At 34.3% G+C, this 15,936-nt stretch overlaps 1 pseudogene across 1 annotated transcript in view; it reads left to right on the top strand.

Moving 5' to 3' along the window:
* Window positions 1-12,635: 12,635 nt before the first annotated feature.
* Window positions 12,636-15,936, top strand: part of LOC308635067 (vinculin-like) — a 77,580-nt pseudogene continuing 74,279 nt past the window's right edge. The window contains exon 1 of the transcript XR_014024342.1: window positions 12,636-12,709. The product of XR_014024342.1 is annotated as a vinculin-like (transcript). The remainder of the gene's footprint in view (window positions 12,710-15,936) is intronic.

Below are 15,936 nucleotides of genomic sequence, written 5' to 3' on the forward strand. Positions count from 1 at the left end.
AACCCAGCAATATTTCCAGTCGTGCCAGAGGTATACACAGAGTGAAAGAAACTAGAAATTCTATAAATAAAGTACAGTCCTCACTTATACTAGTTGAACAAACAACTAATGTGAATTTGACCAGTGTACACCATGTATTCTAGGTCTCTCAACTTCTGTTACATTGCTCTATGAAGCAGAGGCAGAGGAGGAGCACCCTGAATCCCACTGCCCACTCTTTAGGAGATAGATTCATGGGTCTCCAGAGAGAATTAAACCTGCTCAATCATTGCCTTCTGCCATGTCTTCTACTTGTTTATTTATTCATTCAATCAATGCTGATCATCTGAAGATGCAAAACATTGTGCATATATTGAAACTAAAACAAAAATTAAGTTTTTCCCACTTGAAAATACAAATACAACAGGACAGAAGAAAGTAGCATAAACACATTTTATCACACATCCAGCAGGTAACAGTCATTTTCTTATTTACTGTTAACCTGATAGAAAAGGCCTTGACTTTAAGATAATACTGAATTCCCAGCTATACCTACTTATTAATAAGTGTCATATAGTACCTCTTAACATTTCAGAGAATGCAATTATTTTTATCATGGAAGTGTGATCACAATTTGACTTATACTTTTTGAATTGGTTCAATTTGGATCAGCATATTAATAATGTACCATGTCAGAGTTGTAATTATTCATCATGAGCATAATTCTGTCAATCGATGGAAGACTATGATTCACATGTAGGAAGAATTAAAAATATTCTAAATAAAAGACATTATATTTAGTCATTGGCATACAAGAGTCATCAATGAATGTGGTTGCCAAGTTTTACTTATGGACTTTGAAATGAAAGTAATTTAACTCTGATCTGACTTTAGTGGGCACATACTATATTAACTGTTCATGCTTCATCAGTTGAATGCATATTGCAAATATACCTATTTGGGAAAGCTGGTTATTTTTTAATATATGTTTTAGTTGTAGTTGGACACAATATCTTTATTTTGTTTTTATGTGGTGCTGAGGATCAAACCCAGGGCCTTGCACATGCTAGGGGAGTGCTCTACCACTAAGCCACATCCCTAGCCCTTGTTTTTTTTTTTAATTAAGATAACTCCTTCAAAGGGCTGGGGATGTGGCACTCGCCTGGCATGTGCGGGGAGCTGGGTTCGATCCTCAGCACCACATAAAAATAAAATAAAGATGTTGTGTCCACCGAAACTAAAAAATAAATATTAAAAAAATTCTCTCTCTCTCTCTTTCTTTAAAAAAAAAGATAACTCCTTCAAAGCATTACCATAATACCTGGATCATCATGTGACTAATCAAAATTTAGCTAACAACTTGATTTTGATATCAGTAATTCACATGCTGGTCCTAGTTGAGCCTATTCAAAAAGTATAAGTCAGATTGTGATATTCACATTTTCATGATAAAAATAAATGCATTCTCTGAAATATAATTTAACTTGCATTATTAAAATTATTAAACCTATGACCTATGCTAGATGGAAGGAATCTATCCCATGAATGCTAATACTTATGTCAACCACATGGTGCTGTGCTTTATTTTACTGGCCCAGAGAACTGAGTTGTTATGTTTTTTGCCAGCTAAGAATCTGCATATTCTTCCTAATATTGCTTGGACTTTTCATTCCTACCTGCCAGGCAACATTTTCGTGTCACATTGATATTGGAGCATGAAGAAGTCACATCTGAAGTGATAAATTTGCACCAGAGAGGAGTCCAATCTGTCCTGTGTCACTGCACACATCCCATCATCTTATATTGGAACCAAGCATTGACTTTTAGAAGGTGCTCCCTACGTTGATGCATTTGTGGATTTACCTTTAGAAAAGCTCCTCACAGGCAGGGTTCCATGACCAGATGATTGGATCATTCATGCTGCCTGATTTATGTAGCAACTCTCAAACTGTATCATCATTCAGTTTCATTCCTTCCACCAAGAACCAGTCAGGTAGAAATGACTCACACCCTTTGAAGGAACAAGCCTTGTGAAACTATCATTTAAGACATGGAGAAAAGACTTTATTCACTCTTCCTCTTTATTCAGTCATCCTCATAAATACATCTAATTGAAAAAAAAAATTAATATGATTCAGTTGCTTTCCATGAATTTCCTGTCCTAATCATAATTCTGTGTGCTTTACAATACTGGGAAGGAATATGATGTTTTGAAAAACAACAGGATCCAGAGTTTTGAAAATCTAGTCTTAAATCAAAGTTCCATGGCACTCACCCTTTTAGTTCTTAGCCACTTACTAATTCAATCATACACTAGTTTCCTTATCTGAAAATGGGAAAATTAATATTTGTTTTATAAGGTCACTTGGAAGATTAAATGTAAATGTGTTTTAAAAACTTTCTTGTCACTTAGGATACATGATACAATAGTGGTTGATTTCGTTTGGGTGAAAATCCTATATATTTGTCAGTTAAGTTTCAAATCTGCTTGGTACTAAAGAAAAATGATATCTCCTGGGATTCCAAGAATAAATAACATCTACCCCCTACTTTCCATCTTCTCACCCCACACATAAACCGTGTGGTAGAATGGGTTAAGGAGAGAAATGGATAGATACGTTCATCACTAATGACATGACAGGAATCAGCAATGGGGAAAATGGCTTTGGATTCTAACAGCATTGCTTTGAATCTAGTGGCTAAGATTCCAAGCAACCATCTTTGATTTTGTCCAAACCTCTCACTTTTCATTTCCATTATTTTAAAGATATCACATCTCATTTTCCTTTCATATTCACTCTGTTGTATCCCCACCACCATTTCACAGTGGTGACTCCATCTTATGTAAGTTGAACGATCTTATAGCCTGGACTTACCTGCTTCAGGTCTATTACATCAGAATTCTCTTTTCAATATAAAAATATGATTAAGTTGGTTATAAACTTTTGACTCAATGAAAAATTTTCATCTATTATTCTAAAGTCAAAACGGGGGTTATAAATTCCTTAATGAAATGGCCTTTCCTTGCATTTCTAGACACATCTTTTAACACATAATTTCTCAGGCTCTCCTCTCTGGGTTTACCAAATATTTACCAGTCATGTTTTTGCACCAAAATGCTTCTGAACAATTTTCTTGACATATCCATCCCTATACCCAAATCCCACCTTACACATTCATCTTGTTCCCTCCCTCACACTTGTTTGATACATAGATAGAGAGATTGATAACTCAGACAAAAAGTACTTTACAACTATGTTTAGAATTGCAAAATTATTGTGAACATAGTACTGAAAGTCTGTACCTCATATTTATTTTCTCTTTTTAAAATTTTATGTTCATTGCACATTGGTGACAATAGTAAACTGATACTGTTTTTGTCAACTGTTTTGCTTTTGCAACCAGAAGACCTCACTAGAGCAATTAAGGAGAAAAAGTTTATTTGGGGGCTCATGGTTTCAGAGGTCTCAGCCCATAGATGATCTACTTCTCTAATCTGGATCTGAGAAGTAGCAGAATATCATGGCAGAAGGGTGTGGTATAAGAAAGCAGGACATGAAACCAGGAAGCAGAGAGAGCAAACTCCCCTCACCACAGACGAAATACAAACCTCAATGGCACTTCCCCAGGCACCCATCTCCTCCAGTGTCACTCTACCTGCTTAGTTAATCTCTAAGTAGATTAATACACTGAACAGGTGAAGGCCCTCATGACCAGTCCTTCACCTCCGATCCTTCTTGCATTGTCTTCGCCCATTAGCTTTTGGGGGACAATTCATATCTAAACCATAGTAGATATTGATACGTTATTATATAGTGAAGTTCATATTTCATTTGGATTTTTATTATTTCCTAATATTCATTTCACATTTCAAAGTCAAGCCAGATTGCCACATTACATGTAACAGTCACATCTCCTTTGATCCTTTTTAGTTTTGAAAGTTTCTCTCATTTTGTGTCTAAAGATCTTGACATTTTTCAGAGATTTTCAAACAGGTATTTTTGTAGAATGTCTTTCAATTGACATGTTTCTCTCATGATTTTCCAATGATTAGACTGGGGAAAGAATTTTTTGGAGGAAAAACCAAAGAGATGAGCAAATGGCATTTACATCACCTTACATAAGAGAAGTACACAATCAACACGACTTTTCACTGTTTATGTTGACCTTAGTTACTGGCTTGGGAAAAGATTTATCAAGTTATTTTACTATAAAGTTATTGTTTTTTGTTCTCCTTTTCTACACAGTTTTGTCTGAAAAAAAATGTCACTATGTATACACTTCTTACTTGAAGAGTGGCAATTATGGTCTGATTCTTGTCTTCAAAATTATTCAATTATTTGAAATTATTTTGAATTTAGCCCAGAGATTTTTTTCTATTACACTTTGTTTTTTGTTCAGCCATTTTTTAACAAATATGGCTTCAAGGTGTTCATTTTATGTTTTGTGCTATAATGCAGTATTTTTTTAATTTTTCTGCTCAAATATTTTCATCTTCATTCACTGGAAGTTTCTCTCAGTGGGATCCTATATCCCTTTGACAGTAATATAATCCATAAATAAAGACATTTCACTCATTTCTTTTCAATCCACATAAATTCTCTTTCCTTTTCTTGTCCTATTACATAAGTTAAAATCTCCAATAAGTTTTTGAATAGCAGTGATATGCAGATTTATTTTCTTTTGTTTATAACCTTCAAGGATAGCATCTAGTTTTTCAACACAAATGCCATGTTATTTGTAGATGTTCTTCATCATGTTCTGAATTTTCCCTCTAGTATAATTTAAATGAGACCTCTTTTTATATCGGGCATGCTTGTTGAATTTTGTCACATGCCTTTTCTGGTCATATATGATTTTTTTTCTTTTTTAGTTTACACATTACATTGATTGATTTTTAAATATCAAGAAAATCGGGATCCCTAGGATAAACCTGGCTTTGGCTATTGTGTAAAATTCTGTTTATTTTTAGTTTCAATTTATTAATGTATTCTGGAGAATTTTTGTGTCTAGTTCATGAGAGATTTTAATCAGAAGTTTGTCTGTCCTGGGATACCTTTGCAATTTTTCTTTGTGGCAATTTGTTTTGATATTACTATATGCCTGGACTTATGGAATGATTGAAATAAAAGATTTTGCTTTTAATTTCTGACATAGATCATAGAGAAATAGCATTATTTTACTGTTATGTGTTGTAGAATTTACCAGTAAAATTGCCTGGGAATGATGATTTCCTTTTTATATGGTTATTAGTTATTTACTACTTTAATACATATAGGTATTTGTAAATTTTCTATTTTTCTTTGAATAAATTTTGATAGTTTGTGTCTCTCAAAATCACAATTGATTTTATTGAAATTATCACATTTGTAAGGAAAGAGATGTTCATTGTATTTCATTATCCACTTTTTACTTTCCCTAGGATTGGTAATGATGACTTCTAATTTAATTTTGATATTTATAACTGAAATTTTTTTTTCTTGATTAGTCTGGCTTTAAGTTTATGAACTTTATTGATCTTTTAAATAATTAGCTTCTGATTTCATTGGCTTTCACTTTAATTTTCTTGAATACTGCTCTCATTTTTATCCTTCCCTTTCTTTTGCTTATTTAGACTTAAATATTTCTCTTTTTTTCTTTAGTTTCCTGATGTAGAAACTTAGATTGTGATATTACTTATTTTTTTCTTTTTTTATTTATCAATTTAATGCTATAAATTTTCCGCAGGCATTGTTTTTACTATATGCCACAAATTTTGATAACTTGTATTATTATGCAACTTCAAACATTTTAAAATTGCTCATAAATCCCCTACTTTTCCATGTAGTATTTTTAAGTGTGTCGTTAACCTGCAAATATTTAGGGAATTTTGACATATATTTCTGTTACTGATTTACAGTTTAATGCAATTTTGCCTGAGAATTTACTCTTTTAAAGTTGATAAAGTATAGTTTATGTCCCAGGTTGTGGTCTGTTCTGGGGGTTCCATGTGAACTTGAGAAGACCCTTTGTTCTGTTCTTGTGGGACAGATTGTTCTGCAAATGTCAACTAGAAGAAATCGATCGGTAGGACTGCTCAGGTGAAATCTGCCCTTGATTTTCTACCTGCTTAATCTGAGATTGTTTCATTTTTCTGTAACTTTTGAAGGAAAGTTTCTCTGGCTATAAATTCTAAGTTAGTGCTTGGTTTCCTGTCAAGAATATAGAATACCACTTACCATATTTTTGCTTGTGTGTTTCTGAATAGAATTTATTGTGATTCCTGTTCCTCTCTGGATAGAGTGTCCCTCCACCCCTGCTCTAACTTCATTCCAGAATTTCTAGTCTTTGTGTTTTTCTGCAATTTAAATATGATACACCCAGTTGCAACATTTGTTTTGTTTGTTTGGGTATTTATTCTGCTTTAAGATCTCTGAGCTTCCTTGGATCTGTGGTTTGGTGATTTCATCAATGTTGGAATCTTCTTGATCCCAATTATGCCAAATAATTCTTTGTTATATTTCTCTCTCTCTCTCTCTCTCTCTCTCTCTCTCTCTCTCTCTGTCTGAGAGTCCAATCATGCTTTTGTTGTGTCTTTTGCATTAGTAACACATTCTTCCGCCTCTTTGCACAGGCAGCACACCTCCTTTCTCCTGGTCTCAGGACCACACTTTAATGCTGAGTGGGAACTCCCTTGCTGTCCAACTAAACACAACTCAGAAGTACAAGGGAGATAATGTCACTTGGACTTCAGGTTTGACACATGAGGGATATGTGGGTTCATGTATTCTTTATCTTGCATTAACCTAGAAAGACTGTTCTAACATACAGTGCTTAAACAGAGTCTCAGGAGACTGTGCAATGATAACTTGGCTCTCTTCCTTCTCTGCCTTATTATTTTTTTCCTTCATTTCAATTTCCCAGAATTTAGCCTCTTTTCTCCCAGCTCCAGTTTCTCGTTGTTGAAGATAAAATAGGAATTATTCTAATTGTAAATAGACATAAAACAAGACACAGTAATTGCTCAGGGCCAGGAGTTATTCTAAGGTGTGTGTGTGTTTGTCTGTGTGTGTGTGTGTGTGTGTGTGTGTCTGTGTGTGTGTGTAGACAGAAGGAGAGGAGACAAGAAATGGAGACATTTTAAGACAACATCTATGATTCTGTCAGTTATTATCTACCTATACACACATACATGCAGACCTATTTTATTCTCTGAAAGAGTCTATGGAATCCTATCTTTTATCCACTTTACAGATTAAAAAACTGAGTCTCAGGGAAGCTATGGAACATGATTAAGCCCTTATAACTAGCAACTAATAAGTCTGGGGTTCAAATCTAGTCATCAGGGCCAGAACACTTACTGTCCACCGCTTTATGAAGTTGACTTAGGCTTAGGAGAAATATTTAGCCTTAAGAAGGAATGATGAGAGACTAAAAAGGAAAGGTAAGCTTACTGCAAAACCAGCTGGAAGTTTAGCTAGAATTTATTTGCATGTTAGAATCCAGAAATGATGTGCAAACTAGTATTTAGCATGGGAAAACGTCTTGGGATGATTAGCAGAATATATGTGCCACAGTGGCTTTTGGCATCATTAAAGTCATTGATTTGAGGAACTTACTATGAATTTAGAAAATCCTCATTTTATATGCAGATAGTGGAATACACCAAGTAAAATACTTGACCTGATTCAGTCCTCATGTTTTAAAAATAACAACTTAGTTATGAATATGTTCTATTTATCCTGAGAGAGTAGCTCAAGGTCAAAGCACATGCTCACCAGATCCTGGATTAAATCCCCAGGTTAAAAACAAAGAGTTTGGGCTGGGGCTGTTGCTCAGTGGCAAAGCACTTGCCTCACATGTGTTATGTACTGGGTTTGAACCTCAGCACCACATAAAAATAAATAAAGATACTGTATGACCATCTACAACTAAAGCAATATTTAAAAAAAATCAAAATATAAAAACAGTGTTTTAATCATCATTCGCTGATGATTTCTTCTAGAATAATCACAAAATGATTATAAATTATTATTATTTATTTTGTACATCATTTATGCATTTAAGTAATTTAAAGACTCTGGAAGATCACTGGATACTTAATTCAATGTTATGGATTATCAGTTATCCACATTGATAGAAAAGTCAGGATTTTCTGTATTTGATTCTCAGGAAAACTTTTAACTCTTAAAAAGATTCAAGAAAATAAAAAGATGAGTAAAGCAAGAACGCTCATTAAAAATTTCATGGATATTGATCATTCACTCAATTTGCTTTTGTTCATAGTTGTGAAAGAAAGGATTCATTGAAGAAGTGAGGCTAGCCTGCCATTTGAATCACTCTAAATTATTTAATTCTGTAAGTAGCATTTATTGACCACTTGATATAGCTTGAACATGGACCAGTCTTTGAAAAATATGGAATGAAAATAAATTCCTTCGATCCTAAAGAATTGCATCCTTAGGATACAGAAACATGCATACATCACTTCTCATGGTAAATTACAATAAGTTCTGAAGCAGATTCAGAAACACTAAGGAAGGAACAAATGAAAATTGCAAAACAAATAGAGTAATTTTGAGAAAAAAAACAGTAGGAATTAGGGGTATTCTGATTGATTTTAATAGATAAAAGACATATACCAAGCAGATAAAGGATAAAAGAAGGAGTTTAGTAAGGCCACACATAGAAAATCAGTGATTTTTGTTATGTTTATTAAACTCTAGAGATTTTCACTTATTCAGGGAATAAAGACAATGATTTGACTGGTACAGTAAAAAATAAACAATTATATGTTTTCATTGAAAATATTTTGATACAAACATTCTCATTATCCACGCACACCTGCCAAATACCTCAAGGGTATCCTTTCTATTTTTTATATGGTTTGGTAGTGGTTTTTTATTTTGTGGAGATGGAATTTATGTTTTTTGTAGCTCTTCATGTTTTTTTCTATTTCAATGATTGATTTTTTCTATTTCTTATACAACTTCTCATTAATGTAATTTATATTCTATCATTACTTGTATCTTGTATTTGTTTAACAAATATTTATTAAGACAATGAATTGCTCAATTAATGTAATTTAAAAAGCATTCTTCCATATTATTCAAAACCTCCTTCTCCCTCTCCTTTTTTTAAAAAACAACAAATGAGAAGACAGTAAACTCTCTTGGGATGAAATGAAATTTATTTCAGCACAATTTGGAGAAGCCTCATGTCATATTTGGCCATTTTCAAATGGAAAATTTGAACTTGCACAACTGGAATTTCTCTATGTTCATGCTCTCACTTCACTTTGCTTCTATTTCACCTTTGCCTTCCACTCTTCTTTCATTTTTTGATTGTGTGTGTGTGTATGTGCGTGTGTGTACCAGAGATTGAACCCAGATGTGCTTAACAACTGAGCCACATCAGCCCTTTTTAATTTTTTTCTCTTTTGAGACAAGGTGTTGCTAAGTTGCTGAGGTTGGTTTTAAATTTGTGATCCTCCTGCTTCAGCTTCCTGAGTTGCTGGGGTTACAGATGTGTGCCATGGAGTCTAGGGATTTGATTCTTTAATAGCAGACTTCCTATGTCTAGTTAGAGAGCCTCCAAAAATTTTACACCAAATTAGGGAATTGCTCACTAAGAACAGGGCATAATTTTCTTTATTATATCTGCCTTCCAAGTCTTTGAAAAGAGAGCTTGGGCCAAAATTATTAGTTGGTAGATGGGCAAGGAACTGTGATAGGTATTCTCATCCATATACAGGAAGAAGATGATTAGTTTCCTAATGGAAGGATGAATGCTGGAAAATTGCTTTTTTTAAACCAATTTTGTGTAAGAATCACTACTTGAGTGAATCACTGGGGTCTGATTATGTGAATCTGGGTCATCACAGGAAAATCAATTGCCCATTCCTCTAACATGGGCAAGAATAAGGAAGTTCCTAACCTCTACAAAATAACTGACAGATGCTCATCTTTATGATTGCCACCTAAGACTGGACTCTTCCAGATTGCAGCAAATTCCTGAGGGATTGTTACTTTTATCTTGTCATAGGTAGAGCCCCTGATTCTTCCCCAGTGGTCTCTGATTGTGGAAGCTTAAACATTTAAGAGTTTGAGTTTCTCAGGTGTAGTAAGATTTCTGAAATTGCATTGTGACTTTTACACAGTCTCAGGCAACACAAATGTGCCTGGGATTCCTGCATAATCTAGCAGAATCTGAGTGAGTGACAATCTACAGCTGAAATGCCTTAAAGTATATGCTATCTTGCATATTATTAAGTTAGGTCAACTGTCAATCAGAGGATCATCCAACCACATCTGGCAGTGCATTAGGCAGTGTGCAACTTCTTGTCCCCAACACTTTGCTAGTCAACTAGTCATCCGTGCAGCTAGCCAACCAGTCAGCTAGCAAGTTAACCACTGATCCAGGGAGGGATTGAGCAAGTGAATGAGTCTCTCCCATCATGTTGGTGGCCAGGCATCCAAACTGTTTGTCAATCAATCATCCATTCTGACAGCCACTGGAGGGCAGATTGCCGGGTAAGGATCTGAGTACAGAGTATATTTAAAAATATATGCAGTCTCTCCTCAAACACACACACACACATACACACACCACATACCACAAACAAACACATACACACGACACAAACACTAGGCTTTACTGATTTGTAAGTTTAATTTTCTTTTGCATTTTTCATGAGAAAAAAAATCATTTCATTATAGATGTTCCAAATACATAGACTATTTCAGATAGCTCCATATTGTGATTTTTGATAATTAGAATAGATGTTGTTCTGCAAAAAATTCACAAGAGTTAGCAGGTTTACAGAATTCATCTCAAAATGCAGGAATTCTTACTTTAGGACTTCCTATTTACTGAGAAAATAAAGGGGAGTTATTTACAGAATTATCTGTTTAATACCAAAAGTCTCTTAGCTATTCATGTAGTGAGTATTTCTTAAATACAACATTTTGAAAATAGAACAAATTTGCCTTTCAGATATTATTAAGCTAAGAATTTGAGGTATTTTATATATATTTTATATATCTATATATAAAATATCTTTCCCAGTTATTTAAAATGAATGAGCTACCCATATTGATAAAGAAAATTCAGATTTTATTCTTAGATTCATTCATTATACAATCATTTCCATACTTTAAAATGGATAGTGTTTAAAATAGTAAATTATAAAAAGAACAATAAACATGATACATTGCTCTGAAGGAGTCTGTGGACTTAGACCTTGGTGACAACAGTAATGGTTCTAATCCTGAAGAAAGCACTATGCAGAGCTGAGTTTTTAGGAGTAGGAATTCTTTACCTATCTTTTGTTATGGAAAGTAGATTCAAGTCAGAGAGAGGGGATCCTCTGGGAAGTGTGTGGAGCGCTTTCAGAGAAGTGTCATGTACTCTGCTTTTGTGGATCAGTCTACAGGAGTTATGGAAAACAGAACTCAGAGGACAAGTCTGCAGAAGTAAGTGAAGTCTTCTCAATGTTCCTTTGTGAAGTTCATCCTGAAAGATTCAGGAGAGCTCTGGGAGGACTTTGTTAAGCCAAGAAGAGGGTTCTGTGCTCACCCACAGTGACCTTTTCTAGAGGACTACTTATGTGTTCTTGGACAATGGTCTTCAAAACATTTTGTTTATGTGTTTCCAAATAAAATTTTAAAACCTCACATATTTTCATTTGTTTAAATTGACAAATAACATTTCATTTTAAGTGGAGATAGTTGCAAATGTTGTAATTCCTAATGTATTTTAAAATAGGACATTTAGATTATTGTAAAACAATATATCCAATGAAATCTCATAGCTAGTTAATAATCACCATCAATTACTTTATAAATGCAAAAAAAATCTCATTTTAAGCATAAATGTTAGGGCAAGTTTTTCTTATTTAAACTCACATCATTTTGCTTTCTTTTAAAAAAATTTGTCTTGTCTACATTTTGGTCATGTCCTGAGACTTTGTGGGAGGCTAAACTTAAAAATAATGGATTAATTAATCTGGTGGCAAAAATTTCAAGGGAACACAGAATTCAGTCAGTGGCATGGGTTTTTCTGGCAGCATTTAACCAGGATTTCTGTGAGAACTGGGAAACGATAAAAAGAACTGAAGGCTTTTTAAAACTTGTAGTTTGGCCAGAAAGGTGCACATAAAACTGGAACCAAGGAGGCTGAGATTGTTAAAAAGATTATAGACACTAAAGAGATGCTAAGAACTTTTGCATAGAGATAATAGGACAGATGTCTCAGGGGCATCTCAGGACTTTGCAAGATTATACCCACTGGAGGTTGTAGAAGGAAAAACTCCTTTGAAAAGAGGTCCTGGAGTACCTTGTTTACACATTCGGGCTTAGAATGTTATTTCATCAGACTAAGCTATCCAGACACTCAGAATTTAATATACCTTTGAATCCAGTGGACTGAAATATTGCACAAATTCACAGCAGACCTTGGCATCATCCGTGTGGTGGTGGTTCTGCAGAAATTCAGAATGCTGGAATTAAGGGGTCATGGGAAGCATCCAAGGAAATTTCAAACGAAGGCCTGGGAAGCCAGGCGAGACACATAAGGGCCAGTCTCTGCAGGCTGTTCTTCAAAGGATAATACGTAAAGATGTGAAGGTGAAACTAAAGCTAGAATAGATATTCCAGGAATTAAGAAATGTCAGTAACATGGACTGTCCTCTGGTTAAAACTGTGGGCTGTGGAGAGACCCAGGCTAAAAAAGATCCAGCAAGACCAAATGAGTAAGCTTACCCCAAATGAGTAGGATTGCCCCAATCCCTTTGGAAAGGACATAGCCAGATGTCCTAGATGCAGTACATGGAATTACAAAACCTGTGCATCTAACTGGATTTTTTTTTTGGTTCCATCCTTTCTTTCGATTCCCCTATTCCTCCCTTTTGGAACAGGAGGTGTTTATTTTTTTCCACTGTATATTGGATATAGGTAATTTGCTTTTGATTTTTATAGGAGCTTAAGGCTAAGAGATTGTGTTGAATATAAGTTGGACTTGAACTTTCAAACAATGTCAAAAAACTGTTAAGACTATTTGACTATTGGCTATATAATAAATGTATTTAGCATTTTGAGATGGAGATGAGATTTTGTGTACAGGGTAGAATATTATGGTTTAACTTAATAGGAGATGTCCCAAATCTCCTGAGTTATTGCAGAAAAATCCAGAGTTGTAAAAGCTATAACCTAGTCAGTACACTCATTTGAATGGACTGGGTGGTAACTATAATCAGGGGTTGCATGGTTGGAGGAGGAGAGTCACTGGGGTGTGCTCTGAAAGAGTTCTTCATCCCTGAAAACCCTGTCCCTTCTGCCTCTCTACTTCTTGGCTACCGTGAATGGAACAGTTCTCTTCTGCAACACCCTTTCTGCCATGATGTTCTCCCTTACCTTGGGCCCCAGCAATGAGCTTGGTTATCTATGGACTAAGACCTCAGAAACCAGGAATCCAAAATAAACTTTTTTGCCTCTAAATTTTTCTTGTCAGGTACTTTGGTTATAGTGATTCAAAGTTGACTAACTCATTTGGCTACAAGCAAATTACCTTAAAGATTCTTGTGCAAGGCTAAAGAAAAATATTAAAGTCTTGGATTCTCAACATCAATTGTTATTTAGGTGTATTTTCTTCTTACTTGTGAATATTTATATGCTTCCAATATCTAGTATAATAGAAGACACACTATATTAATAAATACAAATTGCCTTTATAATTAAAGATTCAATTTATCACTAAGACATTCATAACAGTAAGATATCTTAAACTCAATAAATAGTCTATCCTTTTCTTGTTTAAGTCTAGAGGCAGGTAGTCCAAAGAAATGGGGAAACTACCCATGGAATCTGAATCTCCCTGGTCTATTTAACATGTCTGGATCCCATTTCCATAGTCCACCATGGCTAATCCAAATTTAGCTATCCTGTTCACAGTCCAACATAGAATTAAAAAATAATAATAAGAAGAAGAAGGTTTCGAGGTGAGTATTAATTGTCTTTTAAACTAAAATTACAAAAATCAATCACCCAACATTTTTGCTTGAATCACTCTTATTAACAATTATTGGTATAGTAGCATCTGTAAAACATAATTCTAAAAAAGGTAATCTTTATTTTGGAGATATCTGGCCTATATAAAAGTAATTAGTTATATTCTGATGGAAAAGAAGGTGACAAATTCTGGAATTATTTAATCATTTCTATTGTGCTTGTTATTTAGTATTGTTGCTTATGATTCCTATTTAAGTATTTTAAGTGGTAGTAGTATTGCCATTATTGTCTAATTACCTAAATAATCATAATGCATTTTGACACTGTAGGTAAAAGTATTTGAAACTGATGGCATCTAATAAGCACTGCTTATTTCTTTTTGAAAATAAAGATAAATTTTTTACACATACAGTCTAAAAACATTCAAATAATAATTTTTTTGTTTCATCTTTGGAAATACATGCACACACAAATCTTGGAACACTTTGTAGAGAAAGTTAGACCAATGCTATAATAGGATATGATATAGTAAAAATATTCCTATGCATACATTTATAAAACTAGTTTAATCATAATGGTGTCTGTCCTGTTCTTTCTTCTAAGAACAGGAAAAAAATGTTGTATTTTAGGAAAGACAGTATTCTTCAATTCTACTATTAAGGGGAATATCTATGCCAATTTTCAACCTAACTTCATAGTTCTAAGAATTAAAATATAAAAAAGGTGGTGATGCTACTCAGCTGCATGGGGTGGAAAATCCAGATTCCAGAGAGTGACAACTTGGCATAGTAACATAATTTAGAAATGTCTAGCCATGAAAAAAGAGGCCATCCTCAAAATGGCAGAAATAAAGCATTTTCCAAGAAAAATATTATGTCAAAATGACAATGGCTAGGAAGTGAGCCACCACCTTCCTGACATGAAACTGATGGGAAAATCATAAATGTGACCTTAGCAGCCAATTTTTTGAAAACTGTTAGCCTTCAACAGAAGTATCACAACTCATTATTTAGAATTTCTACCTTCTTTCAAAAATCTTCCATGTTCTCCCAATCCTTTCATATTTTTTAGGCACCAACATTTGTTCTCATTTATTTCAATGGGAGAGAACAGAGGTTCATCTTCAGCTCATAGGACTCCTATAAGAGCATCCTAGCTCTTCTCAAAGGCTGAGATACACCACTTCAAATTTAAAAAATAAGTCAATAACACCAAACAAAACAAAACCCCTTATCGCTATTCTGGGTTGAATCTAAGAAAAAAATTGCATGTTTCAAGTGATCTTTTTGGATATTGTTACTTGAATCCAAAAAAAAAATGCCCATTTATCTGTAAAACAGGAAATAGGAAGGCTTTTCTGAACACTAAGGGTGGATTTATGTGTCTTGTGTCTAGAATAATCATCTGGAAATCAGAGCTCAGAATATATTTGTTTCCATTTCCCTACTGAATTATAAACTGGCCAAGTATGGGAATCTTATCTTCCACCTCTTTAAGATTTGACATTTCCAGTGAAGATAGTAAGGACTCAGTTATTCACACATTGATTCCACAAATATTTACTGACTACCACTTACATGTTTGGAAGTGTTTTAGGCCTTGTTATTGATATTTCTTCTTGAAGAACATAGGAAAATTAGTGGATATTCTCAGAAGCCACATGACACTCAGGTTTGGGTTTTGATTAGGCCATGTCTTAACCTCCATGATTTTAAAATGCAGATTTCACTTCGCCATCCATCTGCTTTGCTTACTGGAGTAGGAGTGTGAACTAGAACAATATATTAGGTTGAGTTGAGCATTAACATCATATCCTGCTGGGCATGGTGACACACACCTATAATATCAGAGACTTGGGAAGCTGAGGAAGAAGGATTCCAAGTTCAAGGCCAGCCACAGCAACATAGGGAGAACCTTTCTCAAAAATTGAAGAAAAGTGGGATTGGGAGGTTGGCTGGGGATGTAACTGGGT

This window comes from Spermophilus citellus (assembly GCF_964194105.1).
Source record: "Spermophilus citellus genome assembly, chromosome: 16".
Lineage (NCBI taxonomy): Eukaryota > Metazoa > Chordata > Mammalia > Rodentia > Sciuridae > Spermophilus > Spermophilus citellus.